This window comes from Cyprinus carpio, chromosome A20 (assembly GCF_018340385.1).
Source record: "Cyprinus carpio isolate SPL01 chromosome A20, ASM1834038v1, whole genome shotgun sequence".
Lineage (NCBI taxonomy): Eukaryota > Metazoa > Chordata > Actinopteri > Cypriniformes > Cyprinidae > Cyprinus > Cyprinus carpio.
The window spans coordinates 12,400,064-12,415,646 of record NC_056591.1 but is presented as its reverse complement, the minus strand read 5'-3'; the positions used below and the strand labels follow the sequence as shown (position 1 = coordinate 12,415,646).

The window sequence follows — 15,583 nt, the reverse complement described above, 5'->3', positions numbered from 1 at the left end:
CACCATTTTTCAAATATCACATTGCATTTTTTTGTGCTTAAAAAAAAAAAAAGCTTTAAATCACTTAAACATCTCTCTTTTAAAATCTGTTGCATTGTTTGTTCAGTTACGAGGGTGTGTTGACCCTGATCAGAGCTAAAGCAGAGGACAGTGGGAACTATACCATCAGGGCAGAAACAGGCAGCCAGACTACCAGCAACAGTTTCTACCTTCAGGTTAAAGGTGGGACCTTTTCTTTTTTCTGTACCTGCAGGTTGTTTTTGTCACACATTTGTTTACCTACATTTGCATGTGTTTGCTTTTGCCTCTGCTTCATGTTTGTTTATCTCAGTGCACCTCTATGTCTTTCTTAACCAGTCTTTACATACATTTGTTTAAGTTTTTATTGTTGTCAACTGGAGGACCTTTGTCAAGCAATGTGTAGCTACAGTGTAACTACATGTACTTACAGTATAAGTGCTGTTTTTTTTATGTACTGTTTCTGTCCTAACCAGAAGTATAGAAAATACAGAAAATAATTACACTAAGTTAAGGCATACTGTTTCAAAATGGTACTCAAGTTTTTATATTTAATACGACTTAACTATGTAAAAAATTGACTGATAATATCAAAACTTTTTTGCATGAAACACACTTTTAAATCACAGTTAAAGGCTCAAAAGTAAATTAAATGTTCTTTCATAAAACCTGTTTATAAAGCATCAAACAAATTAATAATGTTTTGCATCATTAAAAAAAGGTGTGCGTATGAAGTCCGTTTTCCTTATATTTGTATGTGTTGCACTTTGTTGTTTTCAAATGAAAAAATACTAATAAATTATTTGTGGTATATAATATATTTGTAAAGAAAACGTTCATGAAAAATATATTTTCAAAATATTTTCAAAATATCTTTCTGATGCTTGTAAAATAAAGGACTGTTCAAAAAGTTTTGGGGTCAGTTAGATGTTTTTTAAGATGAAAGTAGCTCATTAAGGCTGCATTTCTTTGATCAAAATTAAATTTTAAATGTATTACTGTGATGGCGAAAGCTGAATTTTCAGCATCCATTCCTCGAGTCTTGAGTATCACATGAACCTTCAGAAATCATTTTAAAATGCTGATTTTCTTATTATCTGTGTTGAAAACAGTTGTGCTACATAATATTTTTGTGGAAGCTATGATGCATTTTTTGGGGATTCTTTGATGAATAGAAAGTTCAAAAGATCAGAACATTTATTTGAGAAATCTATATAAATATTGTAACATTATAAATGTCTTTACTGTCACTTTACATCAATGTAATGCATCTTTGCTTGAATACAAAAAAAAATGGTGGGGTCCAGTGAAAATGTTTGGCAAGATAGTCAAATTATTTCTCTTCTTACAGTTCCCCCTGTGATTGTGGGACTTGATGGATATCCACCATGGCTCTGCTGCAGGTCAGGAAGTAGTGTGTGCTGCAAGCGGCTCCCCCACCCCTGACGTGGACTGGTATATCTGCAAAAACATTAAACAGTAAGCAGTCTGCTTTCTTGTTTTACTCTGCTACCCTACAGGTATTGTTTCTGTGTTACCATCATCCTCTATTACATCGTAATTTCTCACTTTTTCCTTCTATAAAAGCAGATGACAATTTCTCATCCCTAGAGATTAAAGTCAAGTCACCACAATGACATCATGCTGAGCTCGCTTTCTTTCTTCCACCAGCTGTGCCAACGATTCCTCCCAGTGGATGCCACTTCCGATCAACTCTACGGACATCACTGTGGAATTGCAAATGAATGAGGACAACAACGTTGAGAGTCAAGTCATTTTCCACCATCTTGAGAGCACAATTGCTGTGCGCTGTCTGGCCAGGAATGACATGGGTGCTGTTTCACGAGAGGTTAAACTAGTGTCAAATGGTAAGAGGCCTGTTTTTGTCTCTTTAGAGACGCCCTTTTTTATTTTAAGAACAACTAAGTTGATTTTATTGACCAGTCCATTCTTAGAAGTGCTCTAAGTCTCTTTAGTGTCACTGCTTGTTATGGGCTTGTACAATGTAAACAAAGTTTCATGCTGATTTGAAACTAATTTGAATCACAGGTGTACAGTTTTTTTAGAGATGTATTGCCGGCAGTAGATCTGCCCTGAGGTTAGTTTAGGTTTTGTTTGTTGAGGTTTCGGTCACTGTAAGGAAACATCTCTGTATTTATGTGTGATTATCTGTTAATCATTAAATCAACAAATGCTACTTTAATAGTCTTTACATCTGTTAGCCTCATTTTGTAAGCCGTGCCTGTCTTGTCAGGCTCCCTGTGTCTTTTTACCTGTGATAGATTCCTCAGGTGGACCGTCCATGGTCTTTAGAAACAAATCCATATGTGTCTACACTAGATTCTGTTGGCAGGATTTTTGCTTCACTACGTTACAGTTTATATAAATTGCTCACAGTGGGCACCTTGATTAATACAGCATACAAGAGTGATGGAGTTCAAAAATATTTATAATATTATGATGACATTATTAGGTATGTAAGTAAAGCTGTAGGTCATTAAGACAAGTTTGGTTTTGGCAGTTTTCAGAGTTTAGTTTTGCATCATAACCTTCCATATCTCCACCCACCTCTTCTTCATTGCTGCTGCTGCTGGTGTGTTCAGGTCTGCACTCGGAGCTCACTGTGGCTGCTGCTGTTCTGGTGCTGCTGGTCATTGTCATCATCTCACTTATTGTGCTGCTCATTATCTGGAAACAGGTACTCACTCATTCATTCCCTCACTCACTCATACACATCGACTCAGTTACTCTCATTCACTCACTCATTTACGTTTACTCATTCATTCATCCACTCACTCATTTATTTAGCAATTTACTCATTCTTTCACTCACTCATTTATTCACAGTAAGTCATTGACTCAATCATTCTTTCACTCACTCATTCCTATTTACTAATTCACTTACTCATTCAACCATTTGCTCATTTACCCATTTACTCACTAACCTGCTCACCCAATTAAACGTTTGTTAATTTATCCATACTTATCAAAAGTTTGGGGTCAGTACCATTTTTTTTTCCAAAGAACCGAATACTTTTATTCAGCAAGTAGTCATTAAATTGATCAAAAGAGGACAGTGAAGACATTTATACTGACAACATTTCTATTCCAAATAAATGTTCCTTTCCAAAAAAAACAATGAAGCAGCACAACTCTTTTCAACATTGATGATAATAAGAAATGTTTCTTGAGCACCAAATGGATTCTGAAGGATCACGTGACACTGAAGACTGGAGAAATGGCTGCCATCATAGAATTAAAATCATGGATTTGCCATCATAGAAATAAAAAATGAATGATTTTGAAATCCTAAAATTATAAATATAACATTTTTCATTATGTAATTGTAAATATAATACTTAAAATGAATGATTTTGAAATCCTAAAATAACAAAAAAAACTTATTTTAAAAACATTACAAATCTTACCAAACTTAGTAATTTAGATTTACTCATTGACTTATTCACCCTTTCACTCATTCATTCCCACAGTTACTCACCAATTTATTCATTCACTCTCACTCACTCACTCACTCACCCATTCTCTTACCTATTCAGTTATTCACTCACTCACGCACACATTTACAAATCACCAAATTCACTCTCTCACATTCAGTCTTTTAGTCACTCATACACATTTGAGGCATGAATAGACATAATGCAGCAACACAGTCATGTTAGCTTCTGTGAGGGCTGAAATGAGATGAATTGAACACCTGTCACCTGTGTGTTTGTGTGAATGACACCTCTCCCCTCTCAGAGTGTGGATCAGCCTGACCGTCCTCCAGTACCTGAAAGTTCTGTTACTGACCACATGAGAATTACTCTCTCCTTGTGCATCTCTTTACAGAAACCACGTTATGAGATCAGATGGCGTGTGATTGAATCGGTCAGCCCGGACGGTCACGAGTACATCTATGTCGATCCCATGCAGCTTCCATATGACTCCCGCTGGGAGTTCCCTCGGGATTCACTTGTACTGGGTGAGTCACTGTTGTAGTGAATCAGTCAACCATGATACTGTCCTGTGGATTCGGTGTGGTTCAACCATCTTTAAGTGACACTTTGTTGTGGTCATGTACTTGATGGGATTTTGGTCATCCTAATATGACATAATCACTAAACAGATCCTATTTAGGAGCTTTGTGGTAATACTGAAAGTTACAGAAAGCAATTTGAGTTTGCATGCTTTTTTAGATAAGATAATGTTTCAGTGGCATCCTCTGGGTATGCAAATGAGTTAAAGTTTGTGTCTATGTTTGTGTGTGTGTTGCAGGTCGTGTCCTGGGCTCAGGAGCATTTGGGAAAGTGGTGGAAGGCACTGCTTACAGACTCAGTCGTTCTCAACCTGTGATGAAAGTGGCTGTGAAAATGCTTAAACGTGAGTTAACTGAAGTAGTTGCATATACAAAATGCATAAAATTTCTTCATAAACAAGATAATAAACACAGAAACATCTCATCAATAAATGTTGATGATGATTAAGGACTTTAAAACACATATTTTTTGAATGGTTTATGTGTAAGAATACATCCATGGAAACTTTACATTTCACAAAAGGTTCTTTATAGTGAAAAGGGTTCTTTAAATTATTCAAATGTTTTTCATACTAAGAACTGGTTCTTTTAAGAACTGTTCATTGAAAGGTTCTTTGAGGAACCCAAAATCTTTGTGAAAAAGAAACCCTATCTTTGCAAAAATCCCCTTTTGGAAGTTTTATTTTTAAGAGTGTATTTAACTGGTTAATATAATTGCTTCCTCAGCAACAGCACGCTCCAGTGAGAAAGCAGGCTTTGATGTCAGAGCTGAAAATTATGACCCACCTGGGCCCACACCTAAACATCGTCAACCTTCTGGGAGCATGCACCAAATCAGGTGAACATGCACAAACACACAGATAACAAACACTAATACTTGGTCTCTAGGGTGGTGTCTTCTTGGTTCATGGGTGTTTGTAGTAGTGTGCAATTTTAACAGGCAGAGTTAAGTGCAATGTAGAACTTTAACCTTCTGTTTTTTAGGCATTTTACGAGTTTTTATTAACACTGTTCTCACTCTTTCTCTTTTTGTCTCTCAGGACCAATCTACATTATCACAGAGTATTGTTTCTATGGAGACCTGGTGAATTACCTGCATAAGAACAGAGATGGGTTTTCTCAGCCGCCACACAGAAAAAAGGGCAAGAAAGTTCTAGACATCTTTGGCATCAACCCAGCCGATGAAGTAGCAGGAGGTTTGATGACACACACACACAAACAAAAGATCTGAATTCATTAAACTGAGTGAATCATAAAAATCATTTGTAAAAATGCCATTTAAGTTCAAAACTTGATGTTATGAAATTTTGATCTTGCTCTTCAATCTGATTGAAGATTGATATTGTCAGGATTTCATTCTAATTAGGTATGAGAAGTCCTTTATACGAGGAGAGAAACAATAGACAATTAAAGAGGTAGAGAGTGAGCTACATACATAGATTGCCTTTTCCTACTGCCTACAATGACAGGTATTTTTAAAGACATCCTTTATTTCAATTAATTAAAACTATTTTTAAAAAGCCACAGTGAGAAGACCAGTGATCTAATCTCTTCACTTTCACTTACACATCAGATCTTTCTGATGACCTACCATAAAATGATCTAATCCTTCATTAGAATTTCATTTGGCTGGCGTGACCTTACACAGCATGATGTTCTCTCCTGACTTCTGTTCTGTTTTTATGTGTGTGTGCAGCTACGTCATCCTGTCTTTTGAGGGGAAAGGTGATTATATGGACATGAAGCAAGCAGACACCATGCAATACGTCCCCATGCTGGAAATGAATGAAACCTCAAAATACTCCCCCCTCCAGAGATCAGACTACGACCATCCTCCATCTCAGAGACAGTTCAACGGTGAGAGAACTCTTGTAAATATATAATTACCAAAAAAAAGGAAATTCAGTCATCATTTACTCATCATCATGTCATTCTAAACCAGCACGACTTTCATTCTTCTGTGGAACACAAAAGCAGATATTTTGAATGTACAATGAAGCACTGAAGCTTTCAAGCTTTTAAAATGAACGCAAACGTACCATAAAAGTATAATTAAGACTGACTTGTGTGCCGTAAGACTTCTGAAGCCATACGACAGCTTTGTATGAGGAACAGACTGTACAGGATTAGTCCGATCAAGTGATTCATTGAAAAGGTCAGACTCTAAAGAATCATTCATTCTCAAATCATGAACTTTTGTCAAGCAGAGCTGAAGCATTTGTCAAGATTTGAAATTTGAAAGCTCCAGTTCATTGTAATTCCACTGAAAAGAGCATGAAAAACTATTTTCTCCTCATGGCTAATGGAAAAAGAAAGTCAAACAGGTTTGGAATGAAATGAAGGTGAAGAAATGATGACAGAATTTTTTATTTTGGAGTGAACTATATATTTTTTTCCCTTCGGCTCTTTACTTTTCGGTCTGTCCCTTGCTTACTGCACACACTCAGGATGGTTTGGCATGCTATGGTCTGGTTTGGCTTGGCTGGTGGTAATAGGACACACACTGATGTTTAGCTAGTGATAGCAGAGGTCCACCCATGTTACTGTAGTCTATGCACCCTACAATTACAGAGGGTAATTGTAGCACAGACGTCTTAATGCATACATCTGCCTGCCATTCCTCAGACTTTACACACACATACTCGAAGCGTAATTTTCAGCATGCAGTGCTAATTCAGAATGTATCTGTGTAAACAACAGAGAGTGAAGTTGAGAACCTTCTCTCAGATGACACCAATGAAGGCCTGACAACAGTGGACCTCCTCAGTTTCACCTATCAAGTAGCTCGAGGGATGGAGTTCTTAGCCTCTAAGAATGTAAGTTAAATCCTGTTTGTACAGGATAACTGCCTCTGTCGCTTTAGTCTGTAAACATTTGCTCCAAAACACTTTTGTATGGTTAAAATTCATAGAATTGAGGGTTTGCAGGACCTCCTTGGTTAAACCTCCAAAGGCCAAGCATTGGAGATTGTGTTATCATTTCATGTTATGTTATAGTAAGTATTATTTAGACTTCTTGTGTTTTAAATTTGGTAACAGAGGGTTTACTAAATCTCATCTTACAAGAGTGGACTTTCCAGACCACCCTTGAAGAAAATCGAGGGTGGGATTGAGAGCTGATGAAAGGGATGTACCATGAAAATACAGTTGCAGCTGTGATTCCCAACCAGGGTGTGCTTAAGCAGATTCTAGAAGGTTCTTAGATATTTTTTATTAAACTTTTTTAAAAAGTTAAGTGTTAAGTGTTGTGTGTCAATCCCCGCTCTGCATTTAACCAATTAAAGAGGAAATTCAAGTTCACACACACAGTAGTGAACACACATACAGAGCAGTGTGCAGACATACTGCTGCGGCGCCCGGGGAGCAGCTGGGGGTTCGGTGCCTTGCTCAAGGATCTCACCTCAGTCATGGTATTGAGAGAGGAAGAGAGTGCTGGTTATTCACTCCCCACACCAACAATCTCTGCCAGACCTGAGACCCTTTGGGTTACATGTCTGACTCTCTAACCATTAGGCCATTAGGTGAACAGATAAAGTAAAATAAAATAGTTAAAATAATAATAAAATGAATTTAAATAAAACATTTATTAAACTAATTAAAATAAATATAATAAACGAAAAAGGAAAATAATGTTATGTGTGCCTTATTTAATTATTCTTGTATATATTTCGTTTATTAGGTGGTTTAAAAATGTCTTAATATTAATGATAATACAAAATGATATACAATATAATATCAGTATACAGTATAAAGATTTAAAAAGAACTTTTGAGCATTTGAGTATTTGAGCTTTTGAATGGGGCTATAAGGTTACGTGACAAAAAAAGGCTTGAGAAGACTGGGTTAGAGTATATGGGGTGGAGAGAAAATATGTTTAACCACTTCAAATAGCTAGAGATATCTCAAATAAATAATCTTTCTTTATTATACAGCCCACTAAAAAAGGAACAGAATGTCCCTGTAATGCACGCTCACTCATTTAGTTCTCTCTGTCTCTTTTTTCTCTGTTTCTCACAGTGTGTACACAGAGACTTGGCTGCACGTAATGTCCTGCTGTCTCAAGGCAAGATAGTGAAGATCTGTGACTTTGGACTGGCCAGAGACATCATGCACGATAACAACTATGTCTCCAAAGGAAGTGTGAGTTGTTGTCTTAGTCTTAATGTGGTGTTCTTGATTGTTCATCTTAGATTATGGAATTTTTCAGTGTTTTAACATGACCTTCTTTGGAAAAAAGAACTGGAACAATCGTCTTCTAATACTTGTAGTCTTTTTTCTCTCTCACACATAGACTTTCCTTCCAGTTAAATGGATGGCCCCTGAGAGTATTTTTGATAACTTATACACTACACTCAGTGACGTCTGGTCTTATGGCATCTTAATATGGGAGATCTTCTCGCTTGGTATGAATTTTTTATTTTTTTTTGCATTTATTTCTAAACTTTACAAATGTATTTCCAATACATTTTATTTATTCCATATTTGAATTTTTTAAAATACTATATGCAATGTGTTTCTGTAGGAGGGACTCCTTATCCAGGTATGGTTGTGGATTCTAGCTTCTACAACAAGATCAAGAGTGGATACCGAATGGCAAAACCCGAGCACGCTTCCAGCGAAGTGTACGTTCCATTACAAAGTTTGCGTGACTGTTTTGCTGTGCAGACTTCAGTTGGAGCAGATGTCTAAACAAATGTGTGTTTGTTTGTCTATTGGCAGCTATGAGCTTATGATGAAGTGTTGGAACAGTGAACCAGAGAAGAGACCATCTTTCCACAGCCTGAGTGATACGGTGGCCTCTCTGCTGCCCTCAGGATATAAGAGAGTAAGCCTGCAACATGATAACACAATTTCAAGTTTCTCAGTTTTTTCTCTCTCTGTTTATCACTCTCAAATGGTTTCAGGTTTCTTTAGTATGAAATTATTTTTCAGGAGAATATATATAAATACAAAAAAAAAAATTGATGTAGTAATTAATCAGTTCCACAAAAACATCTAATTTATGCATTTTGACAAAAAGAAACCACAGGAAGGAGGTATCTGACTGATATATACACAAAAAAAAACATAGCTTTCCGTATGAGATGTTAAGAGGCAAATAAATCTTAAACAGATGACACCACAATAATAAATAAAATTACAATCATTTACTCAAACTGTTTAAATTTCTCTTACTAAAATATTTGTGCTGTAATTATATAATAATTTAAAAGTATTATAAAATATTTTTATTTTATAAAAAAAATCTGATGTAGTAATTCATTTATTCCAGGATATACAGGATCCGTCTGATATTTAAAAAAAAACAAATAAAAAAACATAGCTTTATTATGTGAAATATAGGGGCCAATACATTTTAAATATAAAACTATACTGAAATCAAATTAAAACTTAGAGTAGTCATTTTCAGAAATGAACAAAATGAAATAAATGCTTCTTACACTCGATTTGAAACTAAACCGAAATTGAAAACTATAATAATAAAATTTAAAATAAAATATCCCACCATGCCCCAATAAATGGCCCAGATTAAAGTATAGTGGAAATGGCTTCCCACTTCCTGTAGCTTAAATGCAGAGTGTCAATCTGGGCTTTGAGGCCTCGGCTACGTGTATGTCATCATTGCCAACACTGCCAGACCGCTAACAGAGATTAGCACAGCAGCGCTCCAGCTAGCTAATGCCCCAGCAAGGCAAAACCCAGCAGTGCTAATGACCAGAAGCATACAGTTAGCGTCCGCCAGCTAGCCATAATTGCGCTATTAAACAGACACCACACATAGTACTTCAAAACTCTGCTTCCCAGAGTCACATGGCCCAGGGAATAACTAGCTCCTGTTATAGCACCTTGGGCAGGGGTGTGGTGGGAAATGCGGTTCGTAAATGGGCCAGTAAGCCCTCAAGTAACCACAGATCGCTTGCAGAAATGGAGCAGAACTTTGGCATTGAGCAGTGTTTACGGTGGTGTTGAAGTGCTATTTACAACTACCAGAAATGATTACATTTCTCCATCATTTCCTTCAGTACAACGTATTATAACAGTGAATTGCAAGCTTCATTTCTGATTATCGTTTCATTTATAACTATAATCTTTGTTACTATTTATGTTTGTATTATTGTGAGTGCACGTGCTATAATACTCAGTTGAACTTTTATATTTTATTTCTATATTTTTTTTATTAAATATCAAATTATTCATTTAAATGATTTAGTACATATTTGAATATTATTTATTTATAACTTTTTATATTGTATTTATATTTCTCTTGGTGTGGTGCTACGAACGCGTGAATCATGACTTCCTGAAGAGCGATCACCCTGCTGTGACTCGGGTGCAGTGCACTGACAATGAGGATGTGTACATGGGTGTGCTCTACAAGAACCAGGGCAAACTAAAGGACCGCAAGAGCGGCTTAGATGAACAGAGACACAGCTCTGACAGCGGTTACATCATTCCTCTGCCAGACCTCGACCCACTGTCAAATGAAGAATACAGCAAAAGGAACCGCCACAGGTAGCCCACCAATTTACATCACATTCTCACTGATATGTGCCTTTATATTTTAAAATATATCCTCAAACTAAATGTATTCAATTTATATATATATATATATATATATTAGTTTGCTCTTTTTTAATATATATATAATATATATATATATATATACTGTAATATATATATATATATATATATTAGTTTGCTCTTTTTTGTTTAAATTTGCATTTTTAACATTAATTTGCATTTTCAACAAAGTCATGCCCATGGAATCTTTGAATTTCTGAATTGTCTTCTCTTTTTCTCTGTAGCTCTCAGACGTCGGAGGAAAGCGCAATAGAGACAGGCTCTAGCAGCTCCATTACTAAGCGTGAGGGAGAGACCCTGGAGGACATCACCTTGCTGGACGAGATGTGCTTGGACTCAGGAGAATTGGTGGAGTATAGTTTCCTGTGAGCGAAAGATACAAAGAGTGAGAGAGAGAAAGACAAACAATCCTCTGACTCATTCCAAGTTCACAGATCTCTCTCTCGCATCCTTCTGCCATATTTTCCTCACTTCACTTTCCTGGAGCCTTCAGAAAAACAACAACAACAACCAAAAAAAAACTTTGATGCATGAATGTCATTGATTTTTTTTTGGATTAGACATCGCCTTCTACAGGTCTGGATGAATGAGCAGTGCACCAAAGGACTCTGAGAGCTCTTGATGAGCTTCAGTGAGTGTTTAAGTGACTCTAATGGAGCTAAGACCAATGAGGAGGCGAAGTGGAGGACATATTTGTTTTGTGTATCATTTCTGTATGTGTGTATTGTGTTTGTGTATGGTTTGAGTGAACTTTATTTTGACGGGCATTCCGAACAGCAATATAAGCATGTCATTTATAATCATATCAATGGCCTGAGTGGTTTCACAACTGCTACCTTTCAAATGAATCCATCTGAGCTACAAAGAAAAACAACAACACTATAGACATTTAAAAACCAGCACAACTGAGACAAAATGGCCTCTATTTTGGATCAGGCCTGCTTTTTCCCCTCACTCCCACAATTTTACAGGATATAGTCCACCAACTAAACAGCACATATAGGTTTAATGTAACATATATCGTCAATATCTCAAGTGTGGCAGTTTGAATTTTATTTTTGTACTGGATAGTTTTTGTTTGGATAGTATGGATATATTATTTGTGAATACTGGGTTGGGTAGGGAGAAATTATGTAGTCCTAAATGAAAAAAATGGCAACTGTGTTTTGACCTGTGAGTCACATGTATTTTTGTGACTTCAACCTTTATAAGATGCTGATATGACACTATTTAAAAAATTTTTATATCTGGCTGATGTTTTTACCAAACTTTCTGGTTTTATATCTATTTTGTCAGTCTGAGGCATTACTGATTTTCAAAGCTATGCTTTTGTAAAAGAGGATTCAAATGAAATGGCTTATTTCAAGAAGTTTCACACATCATAGTTTTTGAAGAATGTACTCCAGTGTAGTAATGAAGAAAGACTTTGCGATTCAGTGAAATTACTTACTCATGTTTGAAAGTAGGTATCTTTTTCTGCTTCCTCAGATTCTGCTGAAGTTTTACCTTCCTGTTCATTGGATTTTATATATGAGCAATAAACCAAATAAGATAATCGAGATAATCATGCCCTGACAGATGTGGTAGTTTGCTGCTTGTGAAGATTTATGTGACCTCCCTAAAACAAAGCAATTGAAAATCACAGTGTAGATTTACACATAGCCAATTCCTGTAGTCTTGAAGCATCTTAGTGACGCATCATTTGATTTTTTACTTTGATGTTATACATCACTGTTCATTGTAAATGTGTATCATTGTATATCAGGACTTCAGCATATCACTGCCTACCCCCAATCTTCACCCTCTACTGTGGTCTGTTTCATGGGCATGTCGAGAAGAGATGTATATTAAAACTGTTGCACTTTTTTAAAACTCTTCTTTTTAAAAATTTATTTTAGTATATCTATATTCTGCTTTCCTTATGTTTGTGTGTGTGTGTGTGTGTGTGTGTGTGTGTGTGTGTGTGTGTGTGTGTGTGTGTGTGTGTCGATGTTCGAAATGTGTCTGTGCATAAAACAGAAGGTAAATGATTTCTTAAGAGACAGTGGATTGAATGTTCTTGTTGTGCAGGAAGAGGGAAAATGGAGGAGAGTTATGAAGCATATTCCATGGTACAATATGTGTAATTCTAGGAAGTTATTCCCTTAAACAGATGTTATTCTTTTGATATAATATGCATAATGTCCATGTACATTGAAAAGATTTATATTTCAATAAATGAGATTTAATTGACTATGTAGTTTGTTTATTTATTTATTTATTTGGGTATAAGTCTCTATCATACAACCCCCCCACATCCACCCCCCCCCCCCCCCCCCCCCAAAAAAAAAATGTGAATAACTCACAAATGGCAGCTAGAACCTTATAATTCCAAGGTGACGATTTATTTATTTCTTATTTCACAGAAATTGGCTATCAATAAAATAAAATCCACTGTATATTCACTGTAGTAAAAAGTCCCGGTCTCACCTACATATGATGCAAATCATGTAAGCAGTACAAGTTAAATATCATGTTCAAATTTCAAGTGCTCTATTAAAGCATGATATAGTGAAAACATGTGACCACTAGAGTGCGCAGTGACATCACCTGTTAGTGTGTGTTTGCGTGTGTGAGCGTGTGAGTGTGAGCGCGCACTTCTCTGTCTTTTACCATGTTTGTTTAAATATTGTTGCAGCTGGACTTTTAGTGGCGCCGCCTTCGTCTTACCTTGTGATAGTAAAGTTAAACATTGAGTGAGTTTCTGGTTTTACAACAACAGGATATGCAAATGTGTGGATTAGGACAGAGTAGGAGAGAGGGTGTATGATAGATGTGATATGGGTACTGTGAAATGGTGTTTATTAAAGTTTCAGTGGTTTGAAAATAGTCATCCCTAGGCTTACTTGGAGAAAAAAAACTTTTAAAGTATAATCCTGAAGAGGCACCAGAAATAGGGATGTAAAACCGAGATGCAGAGGGCAGGAGACAATTTATGTTTTTATTATTATGCAAAAAAAAAAAAATTTCTTCATTATTTTGTCCAAACAGATTTTATTTCAAGTGCATAGCCTGTGTGGAGAATTATGGACGTTTATCAAGGTCTGGTGGAAAGTGTCCAGTGGCTTTTAGACAGGAATGTGCTATAAGTGATGCTTGATGATACTGGTTTTTAAAAGGCCATTTGTAAGTGTTCAAAAACCACAATTTGTTTTTAGGCTTAATTGCTTTTTTTGCATTGTGACGGTTCAGCACTGAAGAGGATACTACAACCATACGGTCATAACATTTTCCTCACCCTAGCTTTAAATGATATAAGGTGAGGTGTATAATATAAGGTTTTTTTTTTCATTATCATGCTGCGTTACTTTTTTTGCATTATAGTGTTATGTTACCACTGAACCATTGTTACACATTTTGTACTGAGTGGAAAGCTTAAAGGAATACTTAAGACCAAAAATAAAAAAAAAACTACTGAAAATGTATGCATCCCTCAGGCCATAAAATATGTAGAGTAGAGTAGAGTTTGTTTCTTCATCAGAAAAGATTGGAAAATTCAGCATTACAAAACTTGCTAAAAAATGGATGCTCTGCAGTGAATGGGTGCCGTCAGTAGAGAGACTGCTTCCTCCAGTGATAAAGTCCATCAAAATCCAACCAGCATATTTGTTTAATACTGTTTAGGACTGTTTTCACTTGGTGGTTGATCTGTGCATATTTTTCACCTGATTCAGACAAGACAACTGTTTACTGGATGGCATGAGGGTGAGTATATTTTTAGTAGATTTTTATTTTGGAGTGAATCATTCCTTTGAAGACAACTGATATGTGGATGATTTTGGTAACTACTTATCAAGTAACTTTATAATCAAATTGAATGTGAACAGAAATCCAGATCTCACAGGTGAGTTATCTAGCTTCAATAAACTACTGACTATGAGCTCAGACAGTCAACCTGCAAAACTCCAACATCCACAATATTATGAAAAAGAGCAAATTATTTGTATGATTAAGTTACTAATTCTAAATGTCCCTTATCTATCAAATATTTTATTTATTTTAAAACACTCGTTCTTAAATGTCAAATTAGTTGATAATGAGTGCTCTCATTATCAAAGATTTTTCTGACGCTCAGTGCAGAGTCAAAGGCACTGAAACTGTCTTTATCTGGTGTAATATGAAAAGAAAATTCTGTTTTTGCCTTCCAGGGAATGGGAGGTCCTTCCAGCAAACGTGTGCGTGTGTGCGTATGTACATATGCAAACTGCAAAGCTGCATAGTATCACTTGACAGTTCTATGCAAAATAGAAGCCGGTGAAAGATCATGTAAACAGGGTGGAAGAAGTGTGTTTGAGAGAGAGAGTATGGGCATCACCAAGAAAGAGATGTGTTTTCAAATAGTGTTTTCGTATGGAAGCCCATCCACAACTTTGGTAAATCATAATTATGTAAAAGTAAAAAAAAATAACATAATGATAATTATGAGATATAAAGTCATAATTATAACATAAATTGAAATTATGACACAAAAAGCTGAAATTATGACAAAATTTAATAAATATTGAGATAAATATGAGATAAAATGTCAACAAGAGATACTAAATCATAGTTGTGATAAATAAAGTTGAAATTTTCAGATGCTAAATCATAATCATAATTATGAGATAAAAGTCGAATCTCATCATTTCAACATTTTATCTCATAATTTGACTTTGTTTTCCTTATGTGGCAGAAAAGAACTTAAATACAGTCCTTTTCATATATACCATACAAATTAAATATATCTTGTTTTCTTATAGATCTAGAAATTAAAGACTGATATGGAGGCCAGTCAATCTACTGTTCTTTTCATGCTCAAACTGCTATATTTCAAAACTTACCCAAAATACATCAACAAACATCATAGCTACACCCAAAAATAGTCATATTAGCCACACCTATGTGTCTCTCATTATAGTGGGGATGAAAAT

General features: G+C 35.7%; 1 pseudogene; it reads left to right on the top strand.

Moving 5' to 3' along the window:
• Nucleotides 1-12,866, top strand: part of LOC109112741 — a 50,699-nt pseudogene extending 37,833 nt beyond the window's left edge.
• Nucleotides 12,867-15,583: the final 2,717 nt, after the last annotated feature.